The sequence below is a fragment of the Pocillopora verrucosa genome, chromosome 5 (genome assembly GCF_036669915.1).
Source record: "Pocillopora verrucosa isolate sample1 chromosome 5, ASM3666991v2, whole genome shotgun sequence".
Taxonomy (NCBI): Eukaryota; Metazoa; Cnidaria; class Anthozoa; order Scleractinia; family Pocilloporidae; genus Pocillopora; species Pocillopora verrucosa.
Genome location: NC_089316.1, coordinates 20298948 through 20326343, shown reverse-complemented (window position 1 = coordinate 20326343; position 27396 = coordinate 20298948). Strand labels below are relative to the sequence as shown.

At 38.1% G+C, this 27396-nt stretch overlaps 1 long non-coding RNA gene and 2 pseudogenes across 1 annotated transcript; all 3 read left to right on the top strand.

The window, feature by feature from the left end:
* LOC131777643 (uncharacterized) overlaps nucleotides 1-27396 on the top strand; it is a 45226-nt pseudogene that overhangs the window by 6717 nt on the left and 11113 nt on the right.
* On the top strand, nucleotides 13755-15253 carry LOC136281295 (uncharacterized). The gene is made up of 3 exons (XR_010717664.1): nucleotides 13755-13894; nucleotides 14038-14130; nucleotides 14634-15253. It is a non-coding gene; the product is annotated as an uncharacterized lncRNA (long non-coding RNA).
* Nucleotides 25979-27190, top strand: LOC136281104 (D-inositol 3-phosphate glycosyltransferase-like; annotated as a pseudogene).

The following is a 27396-nucleotide window of genomic DNA, read 5'->3' as shown; positions in this document are numbered from 1 at the left end:
GTTTGAACTGTACAACAGATCTCTGACAGTCAGAGAGTAGAGTTGTAAAATAGTGCTGTAACTGTAACATTCAATGCTTAAATAACAATTGATAAGTTCACTATAATTTTGAGCAGAAACTTGAGTTAATATATGTTTCATTTTCTTCAAATTAAATAAACAGCTAAGAAGAATGTATTAAAAACTGAAGAGACAAAGAAGAACTTGTTAGGTGGATTTTTGCAATCAATTGCCTGCAAATTCAGAAGGACAGACAAAATCAAAATGCAGGAAATGCTGGAAGAAAGTGAGAGTGGTCAGTAATATTATTTTTATTAGTAACTGAAACATTTAGTGGTACTGTACAGTAGTTTTAATATTAACTCTCCTCCTAGGAGGGTATTCTGTGATTACTTATGACACTTTCCTGAGGAGCTTTGGCTGAACTGCAGAGAGAAATTATTTTTTCTCCTTACTGTCTGTAGGTAAAGCTCTACACAGCTCCCTAAACTGTGAAGAAACAGAGGGGAATAAAAAAGGAGAGTCTGTACCAGGTCTGTAAAGTTTACATTGCATGTTACATTTAGGAATATTGTAATTAGACTGTAACTGTCAGGAGAATTATGAGGAATAAATCAGTAAATCAGGTATGCCACAGAAAAGTTCTTAAAACAATTAAAAGAAATCTGGGAAATCAACTTTTCATTGCTGCAATGATAGGAATATCAGCATCTTCTAGTCTAAGACTGTGGCCAATTACTGTATTTCCTTGTAAAAGTGGCACCCCATGCTCTGAGATTAGCACCCCCCCTCTAGACCATTATGTCAAACAGGAGCGCTCCCCCCCCATCAAATAATCACCCTCCTCTTCTCTCTTACTGTCCTAAATAAAGAAAATCTGATTCTATTACGAATTAATTTAAAACCTTTTAAACTTCAACTAAAGCCAAATCAGTATATATATACGATAAGCTTGATTAAGCGACTTCCTTCCACTAAGTGCCCCTCCTTTTAGCCAAAACTTGGAATAATTCACGCCTGGGTGCCTATTCAAGGAAATGGAATATCTGAAACTTTTAAATTTGGTGAAGTAAAGACCTTTGTGTAATTGCTGATAGCTGTTCAGTATATGAAAAACTTCTGAAAAACTGTTCCTACTTTTAAGTTTCAACTCATGAGGAAATGTATGGAAATACCTGTAGAACTTTATTATCCCAACACTTATTAATCAAAGCACTATTTGAGTGAACTCCGGAAAGAGATTGAGTATGTAGATAAAGCCTTGAAGTAATGAAGAAGGATATGAGTTAGTTCTCACCAAAAAATAATATAATTGGTGATCAAAGAAGAGCTTAATTTACTTGTAGTATTCTTGTTGGCTTATGGGTCATTTAGCAGTTGGATCAAACAATATTAATGTTTATGCTTGTGTTACTCTTTCTTCCACAACACTTCTCACTCTTCTGACTTTTTCAATGAAGGTGAAGGGAGGCCAAATATTCTCTAACTTCTATTTAGCACTGATATAGTAAACATGTTAAACATTTGAGTCCTAACCTGTGTTTGGTTCATTTAATGACTGCATAATTTGTATTTTTTGATATTCACGAGATTAAGGTACTGTGACAAAATGCTGTTGGAAGTACATGCAGGCATAAATTACTAGATCATATCTATAAGCTGGGAATACATGCACATGTACATGAACTAATTCCAATGAGTGCTCTATTTATGATCTAATAATAATATGTGCATTTGGGGTTGTGAGTTTTGTGTGTGGCTTTTGAACATGTAACTGCATGGTTTACATAATTCGAGTATTAAAATGTCTCTTGACCTAAACCCATTGTTGCAGGTGCAGCTGCATATGTTTCAACAAAACAAGCACAGAGAAATACAAAAGAAGTTTGGACAGCAACAGGTACAGTTGTAGAAGGAAGGCACCACGTGCCTATCAGCAATTTATGTATTGCAACCAATATGAAATATGAAGGGGGAAGGGGGGTTGGGGAGAACATCCTGGATAAAACAACAAGGGAGGACTATAGGGGAGGGACTGGGACTCCTCAGGGATATTAGACTTTTTCCTCTTGCATTATATTACATTCCTATTTTGTCGCCTTGGTTTAATCCCTTTAATACCCAAAATTGATCACTATATCATTTCTCATTACATTGTCATTTAAAGCCTCCTCTTGCAAAAAGGGGCAAGATTGATTTTAAGGACAGAAAGTAACATTGAAACAATATGGAAGTGAGGGGGCACAACGGACGTTAAAACATCCATCATTTCTACCTTTTTCTTGTCTCCTAAATGGAAGTCTGTTTGCAGGTTTCCAAACTAGGTGGCATTCCATATATATATGTTATTTGCCGGCTGGGAGGTCCGTATGGTGAAAAACTGTGACCGAGGTCTTGAAAATACTGCCCGAAGCCGTAGGCCGAGGGCAGCATTTTCGAGACCTCGGTCACAGTTTTTCACCATACGGACCGACCCTTAGCCGGTAAATAACATATTTATTGATTTTAAACTTGACGAAATTCTTTCCGAAAGAACCCGAATGATTTATGGACGTAAATACGGTAAGATCTTCCATAAACTGAACAATTTTTGAGTGGGTAAATGGTAGTTAAAATAGAAGTGATGCAAATTTAAGAGAGATGCCTCAGCGAAACATTTTCTTTTCCGTAACGATAAAGGTGATTTAAAAGGCTTCCAAGCAAACTTTGAAACATTATTTTTACAAGTATCTGTCACAATATGACACCTGTCAATTAGAGAGCGCGCAAGAAAAAAAAAAAGCATAAGAGCATTTGAAAAACAACGGAACTAGTTTGGCAAGAACTGTCACGACAATGTTTTCTTCAAAATCAGTCAATGATCTAACGGAAAGTATTATTCACTCTCATCGACGATTCATTCATGTACGAAGATTTACCTCTGTTCATTAAGTAAACGGCGAGGAAAGTAATTGTGAGTAAATTCAATTTTTTTATTTTGAGGTTGTGAGAGTTTGCTCGTTTGTTTGCTGCAATGGCGTGTGTAAATCTGGTCTTTCCTTCACAAAAACTAAATTCGAACGGCACACTTTAACGAGACACAAGGGAATTTAATGCGGCCTTTTCTCAAAAAAATTCCTTCAGTTTCTGTTGTGTAATTTACGGTACAAATGTCCAAATTGAACGGAATTGGAAAGACACACCGGGAGCCTATATTTGTTGTAGAACTTAAATTAAAACTTTGCTCGCTCTTTCTCTACTAACAATTTTCTCGAGAAAATTCAGATATTAAATTAATGAAAGTTCCATCGTTCAGTTTAACTGTAACCAAATACCTTTTTTAACTTTCTGGGTACTTTTTGTGAAGGATTAAAATTAATTGCAGACAGTTTTTAGGCCGCTTGTCAACCAACGTAATGACACTATTGTTTATACAAATTCATTCTGAAACCAATATTTTTCTGTCAACCAAAGTGATTTGAGAGAGAGAAAAAAGAGAGGATTCATAAGTTATTTATCGGCTTGAGGTAGTGACCGACTTGTTTGCTTTAAAATACTGCCCAGCCGGAAAACGAGGTATATTTATGAAAACTGACAACGAAAGTTGGGATGTACTCGGCGACTCACGAAAGCGTTACCGTGGCCCGTGGGCAGAGATAGGAAAATACTGACCGGGTAAAGAACCAATCAGATTGCAAGATTCGTTACCGTGCCCTCTAAAAAAACAATAAATGTGATATTTCTCTTCTTTCTCCACAGAAAAAGCTCCAAACACCTCTTTAAAGAGAAAAAGAACTGATGGGAATGAACAAACAAAGTCTGTTCAAGGTGAGTAAACTTTACAACGCATGTCATTTAACCCTTTAACACCTAAGAGTGACTGGCATCTATTTTCTCCTTACAAGATCACCCCTGATTCAAACATTAAGGTCACGAGAATAAGGGAAATGATCGACAAGAAGAAGCTCTTGATTTTTAAACAAATTCTCTTTTTCAGAACCTAAAGAAAGGTGTAGAGAAAGTATGGAGAATATGCATATTGATATTAGGGTGTAAAGGGTTAATTATAACTATTAATAAATTCTAATACAAAGAATAAGGCTGGTCGGTGAATACTTATACGTAGTGATTCAGATGTCATAGAAAGTGACTGAACTACGAAAGTTTTCCAAAATGCCAGGGCTTTGAAGAAATTCTTCTCTGTAGCATTACTTTCATATCCTGTCTGTAACACTTTGAGGAATTGAAAACAAACCTATTCGAGGCTTCGCTTTAGCTGTGTAGTTAACGAGCAGTTGGGACTATTCTTGATTACCAAACGTGAAATAGAACAACTTGACTGAATACCAAAGTGATGGCCGACGGCCAAAACTTGACACAATTGACACAATTAATATCGACCAAGATTCGACCGCACGTTTAGACAACAATACAGCAGATTGCTATCAGTCTTGGTGAAAAATCTCTAACATAAGATCAAGACGGGTGTATCTCGATTTGCAATGCAACTAAATAAGAAATTTCTGTCTAACAAGGTCCACATTGATAAGAGTTCTACAACTTAAACGTTTACTCGGTCTTAATTTCCCCCTTAAAGTTACTAGTTGTGTTACAATTCTCCCCTCTCTACACCTTTCTTGCATAATTTTGCCTTTCTTAATTTCCTTTCAAATTGTTTGATGTTAGGTGAAACTTTTGTGATCGAGGTCAACTTATCAAACAAGAGCACTGACACCCCTCTTCCCCCCCCCCCCCCCCACATTGAATAATCATCCTCCCCTTCTCTCTTACTGCCCAAAATAGATGGAAAACCCGATTCTATTTCCACTTTATTTACAACTTTAGAAATCTTCAACTACAGTCAAATCAGAACAGTTTATAGTTTATATGATTTTAATAAGCGACCTTCCTTTTTAGCCACAACTTTAAATAATTCGTGCCTAGGTGCTTATTCGAGGAAATGCATGTATAGTTATTAAGTGTGTTGAAGCAAAGACCTTCGTGTACCAGTAATTGCTGATTGGGATGAGGCTACATAACATGTGTAGTATTTCTTTAACAGCTTCTGGTATTTCTGCTTTACTTTCAACTTAAAAGGAAATGTACGGAGATACCGGTAAAACTTTATTAATGAAAGCACTATTAGAAAACAAATGAGTTAGTTCTCAAACATAGAACAATGGTGATCAAAGAAGAGCTATTTACATGTATTCACGTTTGCTTACATGTCATCCAGCACAAATGGATCAAACATATCAATAACAATTTTCCATGTATCCCTTTTCTACAAAATTCTCGTCGCTCTAATGACTTTTTCAATGAAGCTAAAAGGAGGAAAAAGATTCTCTTACTTATACTTATAGTTAGCACTAATATAGTAAATGTGTTAAAAATTTGAGCCTTGCCTGTGTTTGGTTGATTTAATATGTGCATAATTTATATTTTTTATATTCATCAGATTCAGGCACAGTTCGGTGTGGTTCAACAGAAGAAGAATTGAACAATGAAAAGGAAGTCTGTGCAGCAACATGTACGGCTGTAGAAGGTATGTACCATATGCCTTTTAGCAATTTATGTATTTCAACCAATTTTGGAATTGGGAAATGTGAAGGGATGGGCGGAAGGGGGGGGGGAGATGAATGAAGATTAATACAGAGCAGGAAATTACGGAAAAGAAGGGAATATGGTAGTACTGCTATCAGACTTTGTTCTCATATTGTGTAACAGTTGTTTTCCTTTTGTTTGAGTTCATTCCTTAAATACCCAATGTTGACCAACGTGTAATTTCGCACAACATCTTAATTTAGAGCCTCTTCTAGCAAGAAGGGGCACAAAGTTGTTTTTTAGACAGAAAATTGGGTAAGTTGTAAAGCACAACGAAGCCTGCTACGATATGATTTTTTTATAACTGTCAATAGACTTAAATACCAAGAACATAGCTGCTCGGCAAATGCCGAAAATTAGTGATTTAAAAGTCATGGAACATAATTTTCATATCCTGTCTGTAACGCTTACGTCAACTGAAATTCAATCAAATCAAGACTTTGCTTTAGGCGTTTTGTTAATTAGCTGTTGGGACTTTTGTTGATACAATGTGTTACACTTGTTTTGATTACTCGTATCGAGATAAGCAACCATTTTCCAGTAGAAGTTTGAAATGATGAAATCTCCTCGCGCGAGGTGATTTTAGCGAGATGTGACGCAATCCTTGACCAATCAGAGTGGATGCATCTCAATAGTCACCAGAGCAATTATACCTATCAGTCATTATTATTATTACCATAATTACTATTACTATAATTGTTATTTTTACAAATTTTTTTGTTACCCAAGTTTCCTCCTAACGGGGCTAGTTCGAAAATAAATCTCATGTTTCTACATCCTCCTTGGAGTTTGATGCCAATCTTAATTTCCTTTCACATTATACGATTTTAGGCGACACTTCTGTGAGCGAGAACAACAAGGAATTGAATCAGTTACACTCTGTTGAAAAAGAAGGTGACGTCACTGAGATGAAATCGACGCTTCCTCGTGGGTTTTCTGTTGACTCCAGGAACACAACAGGCAGAACGCCGCTAATGAATGCTGCTTTGAATGGCAATGTTCAAGCGGTGAAGAGTATGATTAAAAGGGGAGCAGATCCTTCCCTGACGGACAACAAAGGATGGAACACGTTACATCATGCCGCATCTGGCGGAGACACTGATATTATATCTCTAATCCATACTCACCTGCCCAACATTGAGTCAAAAACAGGCGAGGGTTACACGCCACTTATGGTGGCGGCTTTCTGTGGCAAATTACATGCAGTGAATTGGTTTCTTGAGAAGGGGGCAACTGTAGCCTGTGAAAGCAACAGAGGATGGAACATGTTACATTGTGCCGCACAGGGCGGAGACACTGATATTATATCTCTAATCCATACTCACCTGCCCAACATTGAGTCAAAAACAGGCCAGGGTTGCACGCCACTTATGGTGGCGGCTTTCTGTGGCAAATTACATGCAGTGAATTGGTTTCTTGAGAAGGGGGCAACTGTAGCCTGTGAAAGCAACAGAGGATGGAACATGTTACATTGTGCCGCACAGGGCGGAGACACTGATATTATATCTCTAATCCATACTCACCTGCCCAACATTGAGTCAAAAACAGGCGAGGGTTACACGCCACTAATGGTGGCGGCTGTCACTGGCAAATTACATGCAGTGAAATGGTTTCTTGAGAAGGGAGCAACTGTAGCCTGTGAAGACAAAAGCGGTTGGAACATGTTACATTGTGCCGCACAGGGCGGAGACACTGATATTATATCTTTAATCCATACTCACCTGCCCAACATTGAGTCAAAAACAGGCGAGGGTTACACGCCACTAATGGTGGCGGCTTTTGCTGGCAAATTACATGCAGTGAAATGGTTTCTTGAGAAGGGAGCAGCTATAGCCTGTGAAGACAAAAGAGGTTGGAACATGTTACATTTTGCCGCACAGGGCGGAAACACTGATATTATATCTCTAATCCATACTCACCTGCCCAACATTGAGTCAAAAACAGGCGAGGGTCTAACGCCACTAATGGTGGCGGCTGGTACTGGCAAATTACATGCAGTGAAATGGCTTCTTGAGAAGGGAGCAGCTATAGCCTGTGAAAACAAAAGGGGTTGGAGCCCGTTACATCATGCCGCAAAGGGCGGTGACCCTGATACCATTGATCTTATCCTTACCCACCTGCCGGACGTTGACTCAAAAACAGCTGATGGTGAAACACCTCTTATCATCGCTGTTTCTTATGGTAAGCTGCAGGGTGTAAAGTATCTTCTTGAGAGGGGAGCCAATCCTTTGGCTAAAGATAACAAAGGACAGGATTCTCTGTGTCATGCCTCATCATGTGACTCAGATTGTTTGGACTTGCTATTGAATCACGTGCCTAGAAGTGAGTCAACAACGGGCAATGATTAACTCAGGTTGGTGAAGTAAGCTTTACAGCTTATTTTATGTTTGCTTAACTCTTCAATGTCAAAATGTAACCTACTGGTTTGTTTGTTCCGTCAACTTCGAAGCCGTTTTGGGGGAGGTTTTTAACAGGCTGTGTGTTATTTGATATTTTACCAACTAGACCTACGTACAATCTGTACAACTTGTGAGCTGTTCAACAGTTTCGGTACGGAATAGCTTCTGTCGTTAAAGTTGCACTTGAGCCTGGGCTTTCTGTGGCATGTTGGCTGAGTGTAATGATTTAGTTCCATTTAGCTAGTTGATTTCAACACTGTGTGCATACAAGCATTATTCTCAGAATTTGCTTATCCAGCTTGTGAAAGCTTTCATGAAATAAAAGCTGTACAAGTCACCCGAAGACAAAAGTCAGTGGCATTTGGACAGAGCACAGCCATAAGCTTAAAACATATGAATGATTCGAATGAATCGTATGTTGCGGTGTTAGTGCTGGGCTGCATTTGGCATGAGACGATATGTACCAAGATATACATTCTCTTAGCGCAGCGTGTTCTTGTTCAATTGTCGGAGGAATCTTCATTTCTCTTCCTAAAATACTCTTTGGTTTTTTTCTCTTAGGTTACAATTTGCGTGATGTTGTCAATATTTGAGGTTCTCTTGTGGTTTGCACTATATTGGAAAAACTGTTAGTGTACGTCTACAATATTACCGGTGATTTTATTTTTATCTAGTTAAACGTTTTTAAAATTGATATAATGTTATGTATATTTCACAAGTACGAGGGTGTTTTTTTACTAGGACGTATTAATTTCAAAGACAGAAGTGTAGGTTTCAGAAACGTTAACGGCCTCTTTATTTCCCTATTTAAGACGTTTCAAAATTAATGTGATTTTGTATATTTTTTAAATACTATTTTATATAATAGCACATGGCTTTTACTTTTAACGCGATCGATGTTAAGAATATCTGATTATTCAAGGAAACCTGTTAATAGAAATTTCTGCATTCTGATTGGTTGCAATACAGTTTTCATGAAACACCAATGCAGAAGAGAGCTAATACAGTGCAGAACATTGTTAATTCAGTAAAAAAACCGTAACGAACTGTATAATAGCTTAAAAAAGAAAGACATGTCGAAAGTTTTCTTCTTTGACGTAACACGTTGATTTGACCCAACACACAATGATGTTTGCAGGGTTTGAATGAATCTTTTTGTACGTGTTTTACCTTTTGTTTGTTTCTGCATTATCAGTGAAGCTATGTCGAAAATTAGTTCATTTGAAAATGAATAAGAAGTGACATGACCTTTCTTAGGCAAACTGAAATGAGTAAGAACTCTTAATTTTTAAAAAGACAACGAATTTCACACGCCCTACGGGCACGTGCAATTAAGATGGTTTAAAAAATAAAAAACAAAAAAAAAAAAAAACTGGGGTATTTATACCAAATGTCACTCGAAGTAGTGCGATTACCTGTACCAATAAAGAAATGATAACATCACTGAGAGGCTCTAATTACAACAAATTTTTAGGTAACCTTTGTAAGCGACGTTATAACTGTAGTCAATAAAATTTTATATCACCGAACGAAAGAAAGTCTTGTTTGTCAAAGGGAATGACTTTGATATTTCTAGCGTCTGGGAAAGTAGTGAAAAAAAATCCTTGTTTTGATAAATAGGGAGAAAGGGGAGGGTTAAAGGGAGCAGTACATGTATATATCGTCTATGGGGAAGGAGGCCTTTTTTTTTCGGGGGGGGAGACTTTTTGGTTTTTTTAGGGGGAAGGGAGGTTGGACCAGTTGTCACTAATAGAGCATCTGGAGGGGGGTGTCTGCTGATAAGGGAAATCCTTAGAATACTACAGAGCCATAGAAGGGTGGCGGGGGGAACAAAATGTTCCCACCCTACTCACCCCCCACCCTCAGATGATAAATAATAAGCGGCCCCAAGAGAGATTGAAGAACTACGTTTAGGAAGGGTACAGTTGGTGACTCTTGCCAGTCCTCTCCCCACGTTCGCACTAAGTGAGCCTTTGAGGATTGTGTCAGCGTCAGTTTTGGCATAATTTAGCAAACCGCTGAAGTATACAAGATAGTTGTTGGTTTTTGTATGCTAGTTTAATAAACTTGACTTTGCATATCTAACTAGGCTACTCAAAAACTAGGTAATTTAGTTTATCAACTGAGTTGATAACGTAAATTGGTCACCGCAAAGGGTTTAGCCGCTGAAGTTTTGAGCGTTAGAGCGATTGACGAAGGGCTAATGCTCGAAACGTCAGCTTTCAAAATTTTCACGGGGGCCAATTAACTTTATCAACTGAGCTGATAACAGTAAACTACCCTATTATACTCTGACACCGACGCAGCACCACTGTTTCTTTAGAAACTTACCCCTTTTACTCGAAATCTATGCAGGCAAGGGAAAGGTGCATGTGACACAGCAGCAATTAATCTAGAAAGTATGGGTCACATGATGAGGCGAGATGTAAAGAATCCTGTCTGTTTAGCCAAAAGATTTGCACCTTCGAAGGTTATACTTTACACCCCACAGTTTGCCATGACAAACAACAATGATTAGAGATGCATCACCACAGGCGGTTTTTACCTATGCAGCACATCCCATCGTTGTCTACACAGGTCTCCTCTCACAAACCATTTCATTGCATGTCCCTTACCAGTCCGTTACCAGTCACTGCATGTCCCTTACCACTCCCTTACCAGTAAAACCAGCTACCATAAGGGGCAAGGGACCCTGCTCTGTGTTCCTTGGGTCAATGTCTGGCACGTCAAGAAGGATAAGATTATTGATGTCAGTGTCAGTACTCTGTGCGGAAAAACAGAACACATTCTTATATCCTGTTGTTTTCACTGGCTGCAGTTACTTCCTTCTGAAGAAACCACTACACGGCCTGTCAATTACAATTCACAAAAGGAATCATAAATAGGGAGAGATTCTCAGCACACCTTGACTCAATGTTTGGCACGTGGGTTAACATCAGAGCAATAATTTAAGGGTTACCACCCAGTGCAGCAAGTTGTAATGAATTCCATCCCCCTTTGTTCATCAGACACAGATCTGCTCCTCTCTTCATTAAACCCTGAACCTTGAACCTTGCTACTCACAGAAACATTCATTAGCAGCGTTCTACCTTTTGCATCTTGGGAGTCAACAGAAAAAAAAATCATATTATTTGAACAGAAATTTGAAAATAAATGTTAAAAGAAAGGCAACCAATAATAATAATAATAATAATAATAATAATAATAATAATAATAATAATAATAACGGAAATATCTTCACAGTGGAAATGAAAGCATTTCAAAATATCACTCAATACTTTTCCAGGTAGGTACTCAGTTGCTCAGAAACTGACATTGATCCACAGAAACAGGGGGAGCACCATTTTTATGTATTAAAGAGGGTGGACGATGAAAAGTTATGCACTTCTGAGGGGAGTGGGTCATCTGTGAAACATGCTTTAATCTGATGGTACAGGAAGTGTATTATAGATAGTACAATTTTTGACTTTGTTGAGTTAAGACTATAAGATAATATTTTTTGGTCCAGTTGCTGAGGGAATAGAAAGCACTTTGGAACAGTGAGGCTCAATATGCCGTTAATCAGTTCCTCAAATTATATGTGAAACTATGATTGAGAATAGGCATGATCTAATTTGCAGAAATGATGAGTGTCTACAAATAAGTTGTGCTCTTTCTCTCTCGATTTGCTTTACTGTAGTAATAGTTCGGCCCTAAAACAAATTCTTGCCCCTGTTGGGAATTTCTCGGTTTCTGTTCGCTGAAAAGAATCTAATTTATGTCGAACTTCCCGTTCGCTAAACACAAACAAACCACACTTGAAGAATCACGTTTTTTTCTTTAATACATTCTCCTCACTGGTTTCACAAGGTTTTTCCTCTAAACTCACAAGGATGCGTTCTTCAAAAATTACAATAAAACCATTCACGATAAATGGCAATCGACAGAAAAATGGTCGACTGTAATCACATCACTAAATTAAAAAAGCACAGAAGCTGGTAAACCTTCAATTAAAAGGAAGATCATAGATCAATTCAGAGAAATAACAATAAAATAAATCGGAAACAGCTTTTTATAGCGGTTTACCACTACAATTTATCCGCAACCTTCATGTCACTTGCTAAAAATAGTTTAGAAAACATACTGTCGTTGTGCTATTCGCGGATTTCGAGAGCAAAATACAACAAACCTTCTTCCGAAGTTGATCATTTAATTAACCCTTTAAGTTCGAGATGACAATGTTTCTTTTCTTCGATGACTTTCTCGCGCTGAGTGCGTAGGTCTTGAAGTTCTTCGTGCGACTTCTCCTTATCGACCAGGGCAGCCGACTTGTTAATTCTGCCCCCAGACGACAACATCTGCTTTTCAAGTGATTTCTACAAGCAAAGAATTAAGGAAATTTAAAAACAAATAAAAAGTAAGAAAAAACGATTTTACACCTGCGATAACAACAACGACAAGATATCTCTCAATGAGAGGGACTCATTCAAAATCGGCTTAATCAGCAAAGTGCAACAAGTGTTACCAGTTTCTCTCCAGTCTCTCGAATTCTTGAACCAAACTCATCCATTTGAAGCTGAAATATCTTACTGTTGGGCGGTTTAAGACTTTCTGATGCATTTTCGTCAACAGCTGTACAGGGATAAACAACAGTTCGTAAGTTACTCGAGATGACCGAAATCACGCCAAATACTTCAAAGTACCTTGGCGGGTTTTCGAATCACTGTTAATCGAATCATTCAAAGGCGACTCTATCTGTCCATCCTCCTCCTCCTCTCCGCTATTTTCATTGTTCATTTCGCGTCCTCAGCAATGTTGGGAGACTCATCGAATAGTGCTATCATAAATTTTCGTGTCACATTTTAGCGATTATCAGCACCAAAATAAATTCATCCGACCGAAAACCATGAAACAAAGAGGCTTCAAACACGTACCTTTCTCCGCTTGCATCATGGTTATAAAAAAAAAAGGGCAAGCCGGGGGAGAAGCACACTACTCCCTAACTAGGGTCGGGTTGGGGAGTCTTTAGTTACTTTTTTTTTTCAGTTATTTTAATTTCATAACTTCATTTATTTTTATCTATATGTTCCTTAACTCAAATGCCTGGTTATGGGTTCTCTTGAGAAGCTGAAAATTTTGGAACTTATCGTTTTATAAACCAGTGTAATTAAAAACTCTTCCGGCGAAGAATCAAGTTTTTATTGCAACAAGCACATATTAATCGATAAAATTGATGACGACAGATTGTTTTGCAAATCGTAAAAGAGGAGAGTCAGAACAACTCACGGTCTGGGTAATATGAGCATCGATCCTACACGCCAAATGTTTGAAGCGTTTAAAAGAGTTTTTATGTGTCTGACTCACGTCACCGAACGGTACCCTTTTTCCCTCTCCTAAACAAACAAAATGAAATAAAAATAAAAAGGAAAGGAAAAGGAGAAGAACAATGCACCCGGCTTTCCGTACTCAACGTCTAGTCTCGTACCCATATCCTAACGATTAACTCTAACTGAAATGAAGGATCGTTACAACCGCTTAGCCGTGGAGGTCTGGGTACAAGGCTACCAGTGTCCAGTAAAAGTGATGATGACGTGTGTTTCAACATGTCCTCATTCTAGAATTACCAATAATCAGTAACTGGCTCAGAGTCTTGTTTTACCAATAATCAGTAAAACAAGAGGCAATGCTAAGGAGGCGTGGATCCCAAGGAATCAAAATGGCGGATCAAGATGAGAGCAGATCTAGGAAAAGGCCAAAGAAAAAGGGAATTAAAGAGTCATCTGCGGATTTTATTGCCGGTCTTGCTAAACTTTTGGATCAAAATGCCGTTAAGAAAACCAAAAAGAAGGCTACAATCATGGAATTTCGGCGAGATCCTCTAACTGGCCGACGAGTTTATAAATCGAAATACAGACCAAATAGGAAAAGCCAGGGTACGTAGGTACTGGTACTGTTTCCAGACGTTTTAGCCTCGTGTAAAGTCATAAAGTGTTCTCTTTCTTTTCGCGTTTAGTGACTTGGGCTTTTTTTACGCATATATTGTACATTTCCTGAATTCTTTTTACTGCATTTTTAGGAGCTAAGAGTACAAATGACACTGGCCTTGATGAAGAAATGCATGATTCTTGTGAGCCTTTCATAGAACAGTGCGCAGACCAGGATTCAGATGGTATTAATCAAAAAATTGTTAGTTATATCGTTAGTTGGGTATAAGTTTAGTTTGACATTTGCTGCAACTGAACAGCCAGAACCCGGTCAAATCAGTTTATGCATATTTATAGATGATATTACATTGCCGCGTGGGTATATGTAAAATAATTGTTGTTGTCGTTTATTAATTTGAAGAAATAAATTTCTGTGAAGTCTTGCCCAACAAATCACACGCAAAAACTGGAATAACCTTTTTTTCGCCATCAATGCCACTTCATTGTTTATATATTTTACCTTATAATGTACTAACTTTATTGCCCACTGGCTTTTGACATATAGTAATGTAATTGTGCTATGTATCACCCTTATTTCAACCACAGCAACATCGCCACAACAACATATATATTCAACAACATCAACCACAGCCACCTATATTATTTCACCCAATCTGCTGTATCACACATTCCACCTAATTTTGGCTGCATATCATTTTATTTTTAATTTTTATCTTTTCCTTGTTAGGTTATTATGAATTTCTTCTAAATGAAGCAGACGACCTTCTTCATGGTTGAACAGACCTTAGAGACTCCCAAGGGAATGATTGGGGAAAAAGAATGGAGTCAATTAATGCAAATTGGCAAGCTTCGAGGACCCATTTATTTGAATCAATGCTAAAGTGCTCTGCACCAAGAGTCCAAAAATGTAACAGGTGTGAGTCAAGATAAACACTGTTTACTTTGTCTCATGACATACTTAGTCTAGGATGAGTAGTACTTTGAGATGTACTTTTTCTAATGCAATAATGTTAGTAGTCTTTATTAAGCCATGAGGTCACTATCAATTTTGTTGTCAACTATATAGTACTTACATTACGTGCAAAAATTTTCGGAGGTTTAAATTTCAACGTTTTATTTCAGATGGTTAATTTTCGGACACATTTTTTCTCATTTTGGACAAATTTTGGACAAAGATTTCGGACACTTCACTGAAACATTGCTAAAGCAATTTTTAAGCCAACAAACGTTGAATAACGCTGCGAAAACGTGCCTTAAAATTGTTTTTCTGCACCCTTAAGGGTTAACGGATATAACGATGAGAAAATAACACAAATTTTGTCATGTAGATATATGTGAGTATTTCAATCAGTGTCTCATCTAGAGTTTTTGAGCTTTGGAGCTCAAAGTGGTTTAATAGTCTACGACATTGAGCATGTCAATGTCATTGTTGAGAAATTTGCGAACATGCATTTAAGAAACTGCTGCACGCAGAGCAATCGTTGCAAATTGTAAAACACAAAACCTCTGAACAAAATCCCAAATTTGGCTTCATGACGAGTGCAGTTGCGCCAGGAAAAAATGTAAATCGCCTCGACAACAAATCACTACAAACATTTATTTTGAGATAAAAAGCTCCAACACCGAGATAATAAAACTGATGCACCGGTTAAAACTAGACATGCAATTTATTTTTTTTACCAATGGGAAATCTCTCTCGAACAAAGTAAAATTTCACATGATTCGAATGTTTATGAGCAAACTGTATAATCAGGTGCAGTAATTACATAAGGCTAACTGTACCAGTTTCAGTTAAAGTTAGTGTAAAATTCTTCAGAAAACAAAAGTCACATGTATTAAAGCAACAATGGCAACAGTTCTTCCTATTGAAAAGTCGAAGAAACGTTTCAGTTTAGAAGCTGAACATGTCAAACGCTTTACCTAAACTCTAGAAAGTGTTGTAGGTTCTAAAGGCATTCCAATAGGAAATAATAACGATATTAAAACGTTTATGTTGGTAGCTGATGAGTGTTGTGTGCATTCTTTATCTTTAAATTCGTTTAAGTAAGAACCGCGTAATATCCAACCCAAGGGAAGTTGGAAGTGTTGGAAGCAATCACAAATTAACATTGTTTGCAGCTATTTAGTCCATAATTTTTTGAAGCAGAAATATACCCGTTTTTTCAAATCTTCTGTAATTCCTGAGGAAATAATTTGAATGTTCATTCTGAAGGCTTAAACAATGTTTTATTTTTTAGTTGGTAGGAAGGAATACTCGAGAACTGTTTGGGCGGGGGTGTACTACTAGGAATCTGAAACCCTTTATTGTGTTTTAGAACAAGATACGATGAATTTTGCAACCGTTCTTTTCCTACCGGCTACCCCAAACTTTCTTTTGTCCACTAAATCTTTGTTACAATTACGTGCATATCTATGTGCGTGTGCATCGGTAACATGAAATTCAATTTAAATTGAAGTTTCTATTCTGTACCGTTCTTTTCATTCGGTTAATTAATTCCAGCAGGGCTACTGATCAGTCCACTGGACAGTGTCCAAGTAAATGAAATCATATTCAGATCAAAAAACTGATTCACTGCGCCACACCCTTCACAGCAACTGACACCCCATAGATAGTATGTACGGGAGTACGTTTTGCTTTACGCTGTCTATTTAAAGTTTCCTAGTGTCAAGTTTGACTCGGCAAATATCACTCTGAGGCTCCCAAATTAATTGCACAGAAAATGTGTTGCTCATTTGTAATGGCGGATGTATATTTTTTGTTTGCCTGATGAAATTTTGATATTTGAAACAGATGAAAATATCAAGATAAATTCGGAATCGCATTTTGTTTACCTGGTGTGTTGAAATGTCTCTTCCGGCTGGTTCGAAGGCCGCACAAAGTGTAATATTCCCCCCTTTGTATTGTTTTTCATGAGATGTAGTTAAGGTATGGGGAATCCCTCTGGCCTGGGACGCGCCAAGACCAGACCGAGGAAAGGTGTCAAAACAGGTTCAACCCGACTTACTCGAGGGTGGGAAGCTAAACATGACTTCAGATTGCGGTCTCAAGTGCATTGACAGGGTATGGTACAATGCAATCTATTATATAGGATATTCATACAATCCCAAGGGAGTTAATAATGATAATAACCAATGCAAACTAAGTTTGCATAGGTGGTAACGGGGCCAGTCAACTATAGGACGCCGGTTTGCCTTTGTTGTGCTGTTCTGTAGACAGCTTCCCTTCTATGATCCCGTGGAAAGGATCCTTGTCGCGTGAACTGAATAAGGATCCTTAAAGGAATGACGCTTATTAGAATAGCAGCGCTTGTTTTGATGTGGGCGCTTACTAGAATAGGGAGTGCTTATTGGAATAGGGGAGCTTATTAACAAAAACACATTCGAACAGGGGCGCAAGTTGAAAGGAGGACGCTAAATTGAGTCATCACGATACATAATCAGAATAGGAATTCGCCAAGATTGCTATTTGTGCATACGTCAGCTTTGGATTCACGACATTTTGGGATACCATGTTTACAATAATAAGCCAAAACGCATGCTTGTGAAATCGTTTTACGGTAGGTGGGCTAATCTGTGAGCTTTTTCGCAGAAATATGAAAAATTGAATTCAATCAATGTATGAGAATGAGTTCAATGTTTTGCCAAAACGCTTCTTTTTTGCTATCACTTGTTACGGCGTGTGGCCCAGACTACAGACTTTTTGGCTGAAATGATGGAAACTGACTTCAATCGATCTCTGACTTCAATCGATGTTTAGGCAAAACACATCCTTTGTGCAATCATTCTAAAAAAAAGTGGCGCAAACCACGGATTTTTCCACAGACAAATGTGAAAAATGCATTTTAATCAATGCATGCGAATGGGGTCCAATTTTAAGTCAAACGCATCATTTCTGCATTTTGTGGCATGTGGCCCAAAAAGCGGACTTTTTCACAGAAATAGCCAAAACGCAGGCTTTGCACAACCATTTTACGGCATGTAGCCCAAACTTCAGACTTTTTTGCAGAAAGGCGAAAATTGGACTGAAATCGATCTATGCGAACGAGTCCAATATTTAGCAAAAACGTATGCTTTGTGCAACCATTTTACGGCATGTAGCCCAAACTACAGACGTTTTCGCAGAAAGGCGAAAAATGGACCCAAATCGTTCATGCAAACGAGTCCAATATTTAGCAAAAACGTATGCTTTGTGCAACCATTTTACGGCATGTGAACCAAACCTGACTTTCTCGCAGAATGGAGAAAACTGGACTGAAATCGATCTATGCGAATGAGTCCTATTTTTGGCCAAAACCGATGCTTTGTGTAACCATTTTACGGCATGTGGCCCAAACTACAGACTCTTTCGCATAAAGGCGAAAGATGGACTTCAATTGATCTATTCGAACGAGTCCAATATTTAGCAAAAAGGTATACTTTGTGGAACCATTTTACGGCATGTGGCCCAAACCTCAGACTTTTTCGCAGAACTTGGCGAAAACTGGACTAAAATCGATCTATTTGAATGAGTCCAATATTTAGCCAAAACGAATGCTTTGTGCAACCATTTTACGACCATTGGCTTAAACTACAGACTTTTTCGCAAAAAGGCGAAAAATGGACTTTAACCGATATATGCCAATGTCTCCAATATTTAGCCAAAACGAATGCTTTGTGCAACCATTTTACGACCATTGGCCCAAACTACAGACCTTCTCTCAGAAAGGCGAACAATGGACTTCAGTTGATCTATGCGAATGAGTCCAATATTTAGCGAAAACGTATGCTTTGTGCAGCCATTTGACAGCATGTGGCCCAAACCTCCGACTTTTTCGCACAATGCTGAAAAATGGACTGAAATCGATCGATGCGAATGAGGCCAATATTTACCAAAAACGTATGCCTTGTGTAACCATTTTACGGCATGTAGCCCAAACTTCAGACTTTTCCGCAGAATGGCGAAAACTGGACTGAAATCGATAAATGCGAATGTGGCCAATATTTAGCGAAAACGTAAGCCCTGTGCAACCATTTTACGGCATTTTTCGCAGAAAGGCTAAAAATGGACTGAGATCGATCATGCGAACGAGTCCAATATTTAGCAAAAACGTATGCTTTGTGCAACCATTTTACGGCATGTAGCCCAAACTTCAGACTTTTTCGCAGAATGGCGAAGTCGGCGAAAACTGGACTGAAATCGATCTATGCGAATGAGGCCAATATTTCGCCAAAACCCATGCTTTGTGCAGCCATTTTACGGCATGTGGCCCAAACTGCAGACTTTTTCTTAGAAAGGCGAAAAATGGACTTCAATTGATCTATGCGAATGAGTCCAATATTTAGCGAAAACGTATGCTTTGTGCAGCCATTTGACGGCATGTGGCCCAAACCTCCGACTTTTTCGCACAATGCCGAAAAATTTACTGAAATCGATAAATGCGAATGTGGCCAATATTTTGCGAAAACGTATGCCCTGTGCAACCATTTTTCGCAGAAAGGCGAAAAATGGACTGAGATCGATCATGCGAACGAGTCCAATATCTAGCAGAAACGTATGCTTTGTGCAACCATTTTACGGCATGTGGCCCAAACCTCAGACTTTTTCGCAGAAAGGCGAAAAATGGACTGAAATTGATCTATCCGAATGAGTCCTGTACTTTGCCAAGACCGATGCTTTGTCCAACCATTTGACGGCATGAGGCTCAACCTACAGACTTTTTCGCAGAATGCCGAAAAATGGACTGAAATCGATCAATGCGAATGAGACCAATATTTAGCAAAAACGTATGCTTTGTGCAACCATTTTACGGCATGTGGCCCAAACCTCAGACTTTTTCGCAGAATGGAGAAAACTGGACTTAAATCGATCTATGCGAATGAGTCCTATATTTTGCCAAAACCCATGCTTTGTGCAACCATTTTACGGCATGTGGCCCAAACTAAAGACTCTTTCGCAGAGAGGCGAAAAATGGAATTCAATTGGAGTCCAATATTTAGCAGAAACGTATACCTTGTACAACCATTTTACGGTATGTAGCCCAAACTTTAGACTTTTTCGCAGAATGGCGAAAACTGGACTGAAATCGATCTATGCCGATGAGTCCTATATTTTGCCAGAACCCATGCTTTGTGCAACCTTTTTACGGCATGTGGCCCAAACTACAGACTCTCTCGTGCGAAAGGCGAAATATGGACTTTCATTGATCTATGGGAATGAGTCCAATATTTAGCAAACGTATTCTTTGTGCAACCATTTTACGGCATGTGGCCCAAACCTCAGAATTTTTCGCAGAACTTGGGGCGAAAACTAGACTGAAATCGATCTATGCGAATGAGTCCAATATTTAGCCAAAACGAATGCTTTGTGCAACCATTTCACGACCATTGGCCAAAACTACAGACTTTTTCGCAGAAAGGCGAAAAATGGACTTCAATTGCTCTATGTGAACGAGTCCTATATTTTGCCAAACCCCGTGCTTTGTGCAACCATTTTACGACCATTGGCTTAAACTACAGACTTTTTCGCAAAAAGGCGAAAATGGAATTCCACTGATCCATGCGAATGAGTCCAATATTTAGCCAAAAGGTTTACTCTGCGCAACCATTTTACGGCATGTGGCCCAAAATACAGACTTTTTGGCAGAAAAACGTACTTCATTCGATCTATGTGAATGGGGTCCAATATTCAGTCGAAACACATCCTTTGAGCAATCATTTTAAAACAAGTTGCCCAAACTACGTACTTTCCACGGACATGCGAAAAAAAGGATGATTTGTGCGACCATTTTACGGCTTGGGGCCCTAACTACAGACTTTTCTCAGGAAGGTGATAAATGGGCTTTAATTGATCCATGCAAAAAGGGTCTAATATTTAGCACAAACGCATCTTTTGAGTAGTCCTTTAACGGTAAGTGGCCAAAGGCAAATGAATATTTTAATGCAATGCAATGCGATGCGATGCGATGCGATGCGATGCGATGCGATGGAAGGTGCCGTGCCGTGCCGTGCCGTGCCGTGCCGTGCCGTGCCGTGCCGTACTTTTATTACTGTACCGTACCGTACTTTTATTACTGTACCGTACCGTACTTTTATTACTGCACTGTACTGTAATGTATTGTAAAGCTTTATTTAACCTCGGCCTCTCCTTCGTCCTTAAATGTTCCCCAGAGAGCCGTGCTAGCTAATAACTACAAAATTAAACATATCAATGAATGGTTACATGCGAAAAAATAAATTATATGCATGCATTGTTATTTAATAATTCCTTTAAAACTATTTACATCTTTAGCTTGTTTGGCTTCTTCGGGATGCAAGGTGAGAAGGTTAAGGCTCAAAACACAAAATTAAGAATATCTCTGGTAATAATTGGACAAGGTACTTTAAACTTGCCAAGCTTGTTACACCCAAACAAATACACCAGACGGTGTATAATTTGATGTTGCTATGGCAACATACTCGGTTCCAGGACTCTGTCGTGCAGAAATGATAATTCCTGTATTTGATCTTCAAGAAAGGTTGTCTGCTTCCTTTAGTTTGGTTAAAAGACCTAGTGTAATGTAATCGTTGTATATTTTTCAAAAAGAGCCAAGTATTTTGCCCTGTAAGGTAAAAAAAAGGCTAAATTTGAATTAAAGAGGAAAGGGACCAGTGGTTCTTTCAGATGGAGGTTGTTCTGAAACAGTATGAGAAAAAAATGAGAAAAGATTGTAAAAAATAACTGAACTAAACTAGAAAACTTTAGAAACAATCATGAAAAAAGTATATAAATTGGTTTGGCAACATAAAAACAAAAATTATTTTTGATGGCATTACGATGAAAACCAGAAATTGATATGTAGTAGTGCTAATGTCATGTTGGAAAAAGTGTTACACTGTAATTAGTGTACTTACAGGGAATAAATAAATTTTAAAATATTGCAGTAAATGTAGAAATTACAGTTTATATGTTGATTATAATTATGTTTGAAATTGTTTTCAATAAACAAGTCTTGCATATACATAATAGGTAGATAGTACGTTAGAAATTGTAAGTCCAGACGTTTTGTTTCTGGGTGTGTTTCTTTTTATATTTCAAGTTAATAAAGAATGCTTCTTACTCAATAGGTTTTAGATCCACACAAGTAGTAATATGCAACATTTTATTATTTCCAAGTGTAAGATCGTACCATAATAAAATCGTTTCAATGCTCTGAGCACTGTTGCTCCATGACTCTGGGACTTTTCATTTTCTGCATCCTTTAAGAAAAGCCTGCCACTACCTGGAGTGCCATAATAATAAAAAAATGTGGCGGTCAGTCTCCCGACCAGGGACACCGGAATGAAAAAAACACTATGACATCATAATAGTGTTTCTGGTACAAAGTGTCTGCCTAAGAAAACATATACACAAAATTTCAGTACTTATTAAAAGGCACTAACATTAACATGATAGGAAATACTGTCCAAACAAAATTCAGGAATGCAATTAGGTCTCTGTCATACCCTTAACTGCAGGCACCTCTTCTGAACAGTTACATTTGTCTTGCCCTTTTCCCTTATTTTTTGCCAGTAGGCATCATGAGGATCTTGGGGATCATCACTGAATCTTCTCTAAAATGACAAATACAGTATAATAATAAAAATAATAATAATAAAATGTATTTATGTAATACGTGTATATGTAATGCATGTACTTAATTAAAAGTCATAAGTTAACTTAAAAGTTATTTAGTTGTTATACAAAATAGGTAACTGTCATGTAAAAACTTGACTGCTGACTATAATTTACCAACAGTTTTTCTAATCACCATTGGCACTGACAAACTAACAAACACTGACCACACTGGTACGACATTCCATCCCCACAAATCTTGAATGACAAATGCTAAACGTTAAATGTAAAAACTTTAATGTACAATCCACTGAACTTGAATGTGGAATGCAAAAACTTGCATACTAACTAAGACAAGGTGAATGTACAAGGCAAAAACTTGAATTTTGCACAAGGAAAGTTGAATGGCGAAAGTGCAAACTAAGAATTTGTACAACAAATGTAGAAGCAAATGCAAAAAGAAGAATGAAAAAGCAAACATTGAATTTTGACAGGGATAAAATGTCATACCAATGCAGCCAAAGATGATTTTATTAACAATATTTTGACTACTTAATTTGATGGAGTATGTCTATGATTCAAGACTGAGAAATGTAATTGTAATGTGACCCATTGACTCCCCAGTCATTTTTGCATGTTAAAAAGAAAAGTAGAATAACTGGTAATTATTTAATATAGCATTTTGATTTCACTCGAAGAACACTGGGGGGAGGGGTGCATGGAGAAGTTACAACTTATAATATCCAAAGTGTTTAGATCCTAAAAAAAGAACATAATTTAACTTCATGGCTATTAGATTATTGATCTTTAATACTGAGCAAGGAGAAATAAACATGGATTATTGAAAGTAAAAATACGTTGGGTATTTTTATCTGTCTACCTCAAGAAGTTAGAAGCAAAGAGACTAATACCATACAGATTTTGCTAAATAGAGGATTGTTTAATAAACTGGAAAACCGGTTTAATTTGAAAAGCAGTTATTCACGAAACTACAGATAGTCTACTAGCTAAAGTAAGAAAACTTCAAACTCCTTTGAAAGATGATCGTTTTCTGATGTTGACTTATTTTGGAAATAACTTCAGGAGCATTCAATGTGCATTCTGATGAATTAGAGCTACCAGGGAATACAATAGGTCTATCCTATAGCATGGCGGGCTCTGTTAAACCAAAGCATCACAATTTTTGATTCACTAGAATGAAATCTGATGCACTCCATGCTGATAATCTTCTGTATCATCTTTTAAAGTATTCTTCACTTAAAGGACCCTAGTCAGCCAAGCCCTGAAATTCTTGAAATCCGCCATTCTTGATGCCATTGAAATTATGAAAATTGTGTGGTGAAGCAAAATCTTATTGCAGCACCGCAAGTTGTGTTACTGGAAGTCTGTTAAAGCACCTTTAGCAGTTTTGAGGGGATCCCTTCGTTTTGACATGCTCCGCATAAAATATAATACCGGAAAACCCGTATGTAAAGAAAATCAAAGGCGTGGCTGCCTAGGGTCCTTTAACACCTCTTAAAGGCGATGGATGCAAATAACAATTTTTTTTTGTTCAGAAAATTTTCACATTCTCAAATAACTTGGGGGAGAGGGGATGGGGACGTATTTAAGCGGCCACAATTGGGACTTTGAAAACTGGCCACATAGTAGAGGTTGGCCATTTAATAGAGGTATAAATACTTTAATAAGGTAGAAAAATGACAGTAAAAATAATTTATTGATCTGTTATAATAACCTTGTGACAGCCAAAAGGTAGCTGAATAGACTAATCGAATACAGCAGTTTACTAACAAATAATTGGAGACTTTGGGAAGTGGCCACCTAATTATGGAGGGTGGCCGCTTAATAGAGGTCCTACTGTAGTACAAAGTACAGTAGAATAAAAAGGTGTTACACTTTAAACACAATCAACAATCTATACTGTATTTCCATGTTAAACTGAGATGACAATAGAGTGGATCAAGCAGAAGCCTACCTTTTTACGTCTAGGCTGTGAAGAATTGGATTCTGATGAATCACGGAACTGAAATTAAGAAAGTAAGAAACAAATACTAAATACTTGAGGTAAAAAAATCAAACGAGAAAATCAGAAAGAAGAACTACTTCTATCAAACGACGTATTGGCAGTGATCGCAAAAAGTTTTCACGGTAAAATGCGGCCATTTCGACACATCATTTGGCGCCGTCGATGGCTAGGTGACAAAAAGCGCGAAATAAAAAGTAAAATTGAACAGTTCAAAACGTCAAATCGACAAAACGGATGTAAATTAGTTTTATAACAAAGTGGACGCATTGCTCAACTATGCTTAACGCCGAGTAAAATGTAGCGCTGCGAATTTGGAGTACAAGTTGATTGGCGAGACTGATCAGCTATTCAATGAATATTCAACAGGCAACACAGAAATTAGCATTGCAAATTGTATCAAAATGCATACGAAATATGCATATATATGTATACAAAAAGAAAGGTATAGGATTATTTCCTTTTCACGGAAAAAAAAAATAGACAAAGAAATAAAGGAGAAAGACCAAATAAAAATAAAATTATACCTGTTCCCTCTTTTCGCTTTGCTCCGCCATCTTGTTTCAGAAGAGCGCGTTGCTTGGGATCCACGCCTCCTTAGCATTGCCTCTTGTTTTACTGATTATTGGTAAAACAAGACTCTGAGCCAGTTACTGATTATTGGTAATTCTAGAATGAGGACATGTTGTGTGTTTGGATCACTCCAGTTTAGTTTTCTCTACTACAATCGTCCTATGAAGGAAACAAAAAAAAAGACACAAAAAAAAAATAACAAAAAAAAACAAATTGAAGTCGGTCATTTTAAAATCATCAAAGCATTCTCTTCGTTTCGGCTAGATCATTTTTTTGCTTGTTTGTCAACATTATCAAAAAATTGAAAGGTATGACAGCTTGAGCAGAGGAGGCCACGATGTCGTCAAAATGAATCTCTGTCCAACAGACATCTTTATACGGTGGACAAGGACACTAAAACTGAGATCTTTGTTGCACAATGCCTGGTTAAAGAGCGTTAACAAAAGTTCTTTGCATTAACATGTTGTTAATGAGGATGAGGAGACAAGAAATCTAAGTTTCGTTTCCATTCGATTGCGGTTTATGAAGGCTTCTCTTTTTATGACTTACAGAATGTTGAGTTCGGTCATTTCCGAGTGTAACAAGAAAGAACCAAGGAAGAATAGAAGAGACTATTACAGTTCTTGATATGGAGCTAGGACTATTCTCTTTTCCGTGACGTTTCGGAAAATGTTCGGAAAGTGTTCGGAAAGCTCTTATTTCGCACGCGACTTAAAGGCGGAAGTTGCGTGTAAAGATCCAGCGTACGAGTGATTCTCTTTTCTGCACTTCACATTTGTCTATTGAAAAAGCCTTGAGATGGAAAGAGGATCCTTGAATGCACTCGACGCGAATTCTGTGAAAGATAAAGGGAAAACTAAAGACCTCGAGGGCGGAGCATCTTGTAGCGCAGAAGTAATCGTGGATCAGTGTATTGACGTTATGTTTATCTGTGGCGAGTGGGGCTCTTCGAAGGGTGGATTATCAACGTTTAACAGGGAGCTTGCTTTGAATCTAGCGAAGTATTCGAAAGAAAGAATCAGGGTTCACTGCTTTGTTTGCCAAAGCACAGAAGAAGAACGACAAGATGCGAGCAGCAATGGAATCCATTTAATCACAGCACAGCGCCCTCCTGGATCTAGTGATCCGCTTGAATGGATTCGATTTCCACCATCAGAGCTTCCCAATCCTGACATCATCGTTGGCCACGGTAGAAAGTTTGGTGGTGCGGCTTATTCCATTCGACGAATAACAGGCTGTAAGTGGATACACTTTGTGCATGTGTTTTGCGAGGACCTTGGAAAGTACAAGCTGGAATGCAGCGTTACGGCCGATGCAATTGCAGATAACGAAGCGAAGAGCTCTGGAGCTCTGCAAAGCATCTGACTCAGTCGTTGCAGTAGGCTCCCTACTACAAGGAAAATATCAAAGAAGTCTGCCAGATTTCAAAGTAGAAGTCATTACTCCGGGGATTTTCGAAAAGTATGTCAATCCAACAGCAAGGAAATCAAATAAATTTGAATCATCAGGAGAAGATGAGTTTCGCATCTTCATGTTCGGTCGTGGAAGCTTTGAGGACTTTGAACTGAAAGGATACGATATAATCGGTAAGGCTGTAGCTTCACTGGAAAGAAAATTCGAGCTCACTTTTGTTGGTGCACCACAAGATCAACAACGGAAGATTGAAAAATGGTTCCTGGAGGAAACGAAAATAACACGGAATCAACTAACCATCAGAGGCTTTTGTAATTACGAAGAAATGAGAGAGATGTTTCGTCAAGCGGATGTAGTTGTGATGCCATCCCGCACCGAGGGCTTCGGGCTGGTGGCCCTAGAGGCCATATCAGCTGGTGTGCCTGTACTGGTCTCCAGGGAATGTGGTATAGCCAAAGCCCTTCAAACTGTGGATGGTGGGATGGCTGTGGTCATCCCATCAGCTTCACCAGAGGAATGGGCAAAAAAAATCCAAGAGCTATCACAGCAAACAACAGATGAGAGGTATGCCTCTGCCCTGCATCTGAGAGGGAATTATGGGAAGAGGTACCACTGGAAGGAGGAATGTGAAAAGTTTATGAAGATGATTCTGCAGTTGGCTTCCAGTCCTACTCCTAAGGAGACTGTATTCACAGGTTTGCTTTAGTAACTATAACCAAAATTTCTAAGTCGATTTTAATTTCAAAGAATATTTGCACTGTGAGAATTATAGCTACTGACTTCCAAAAGAAAGATTTTTTCCTTTGTAAGGGAAACAATTGTTTTACTTTCCTGTGCTAAGCTATTAGATGATCAGGAACTGTCTCTAATTCTTGTTTTTGGTGAATGAAGGTTGCTACTTATTGATGCCCT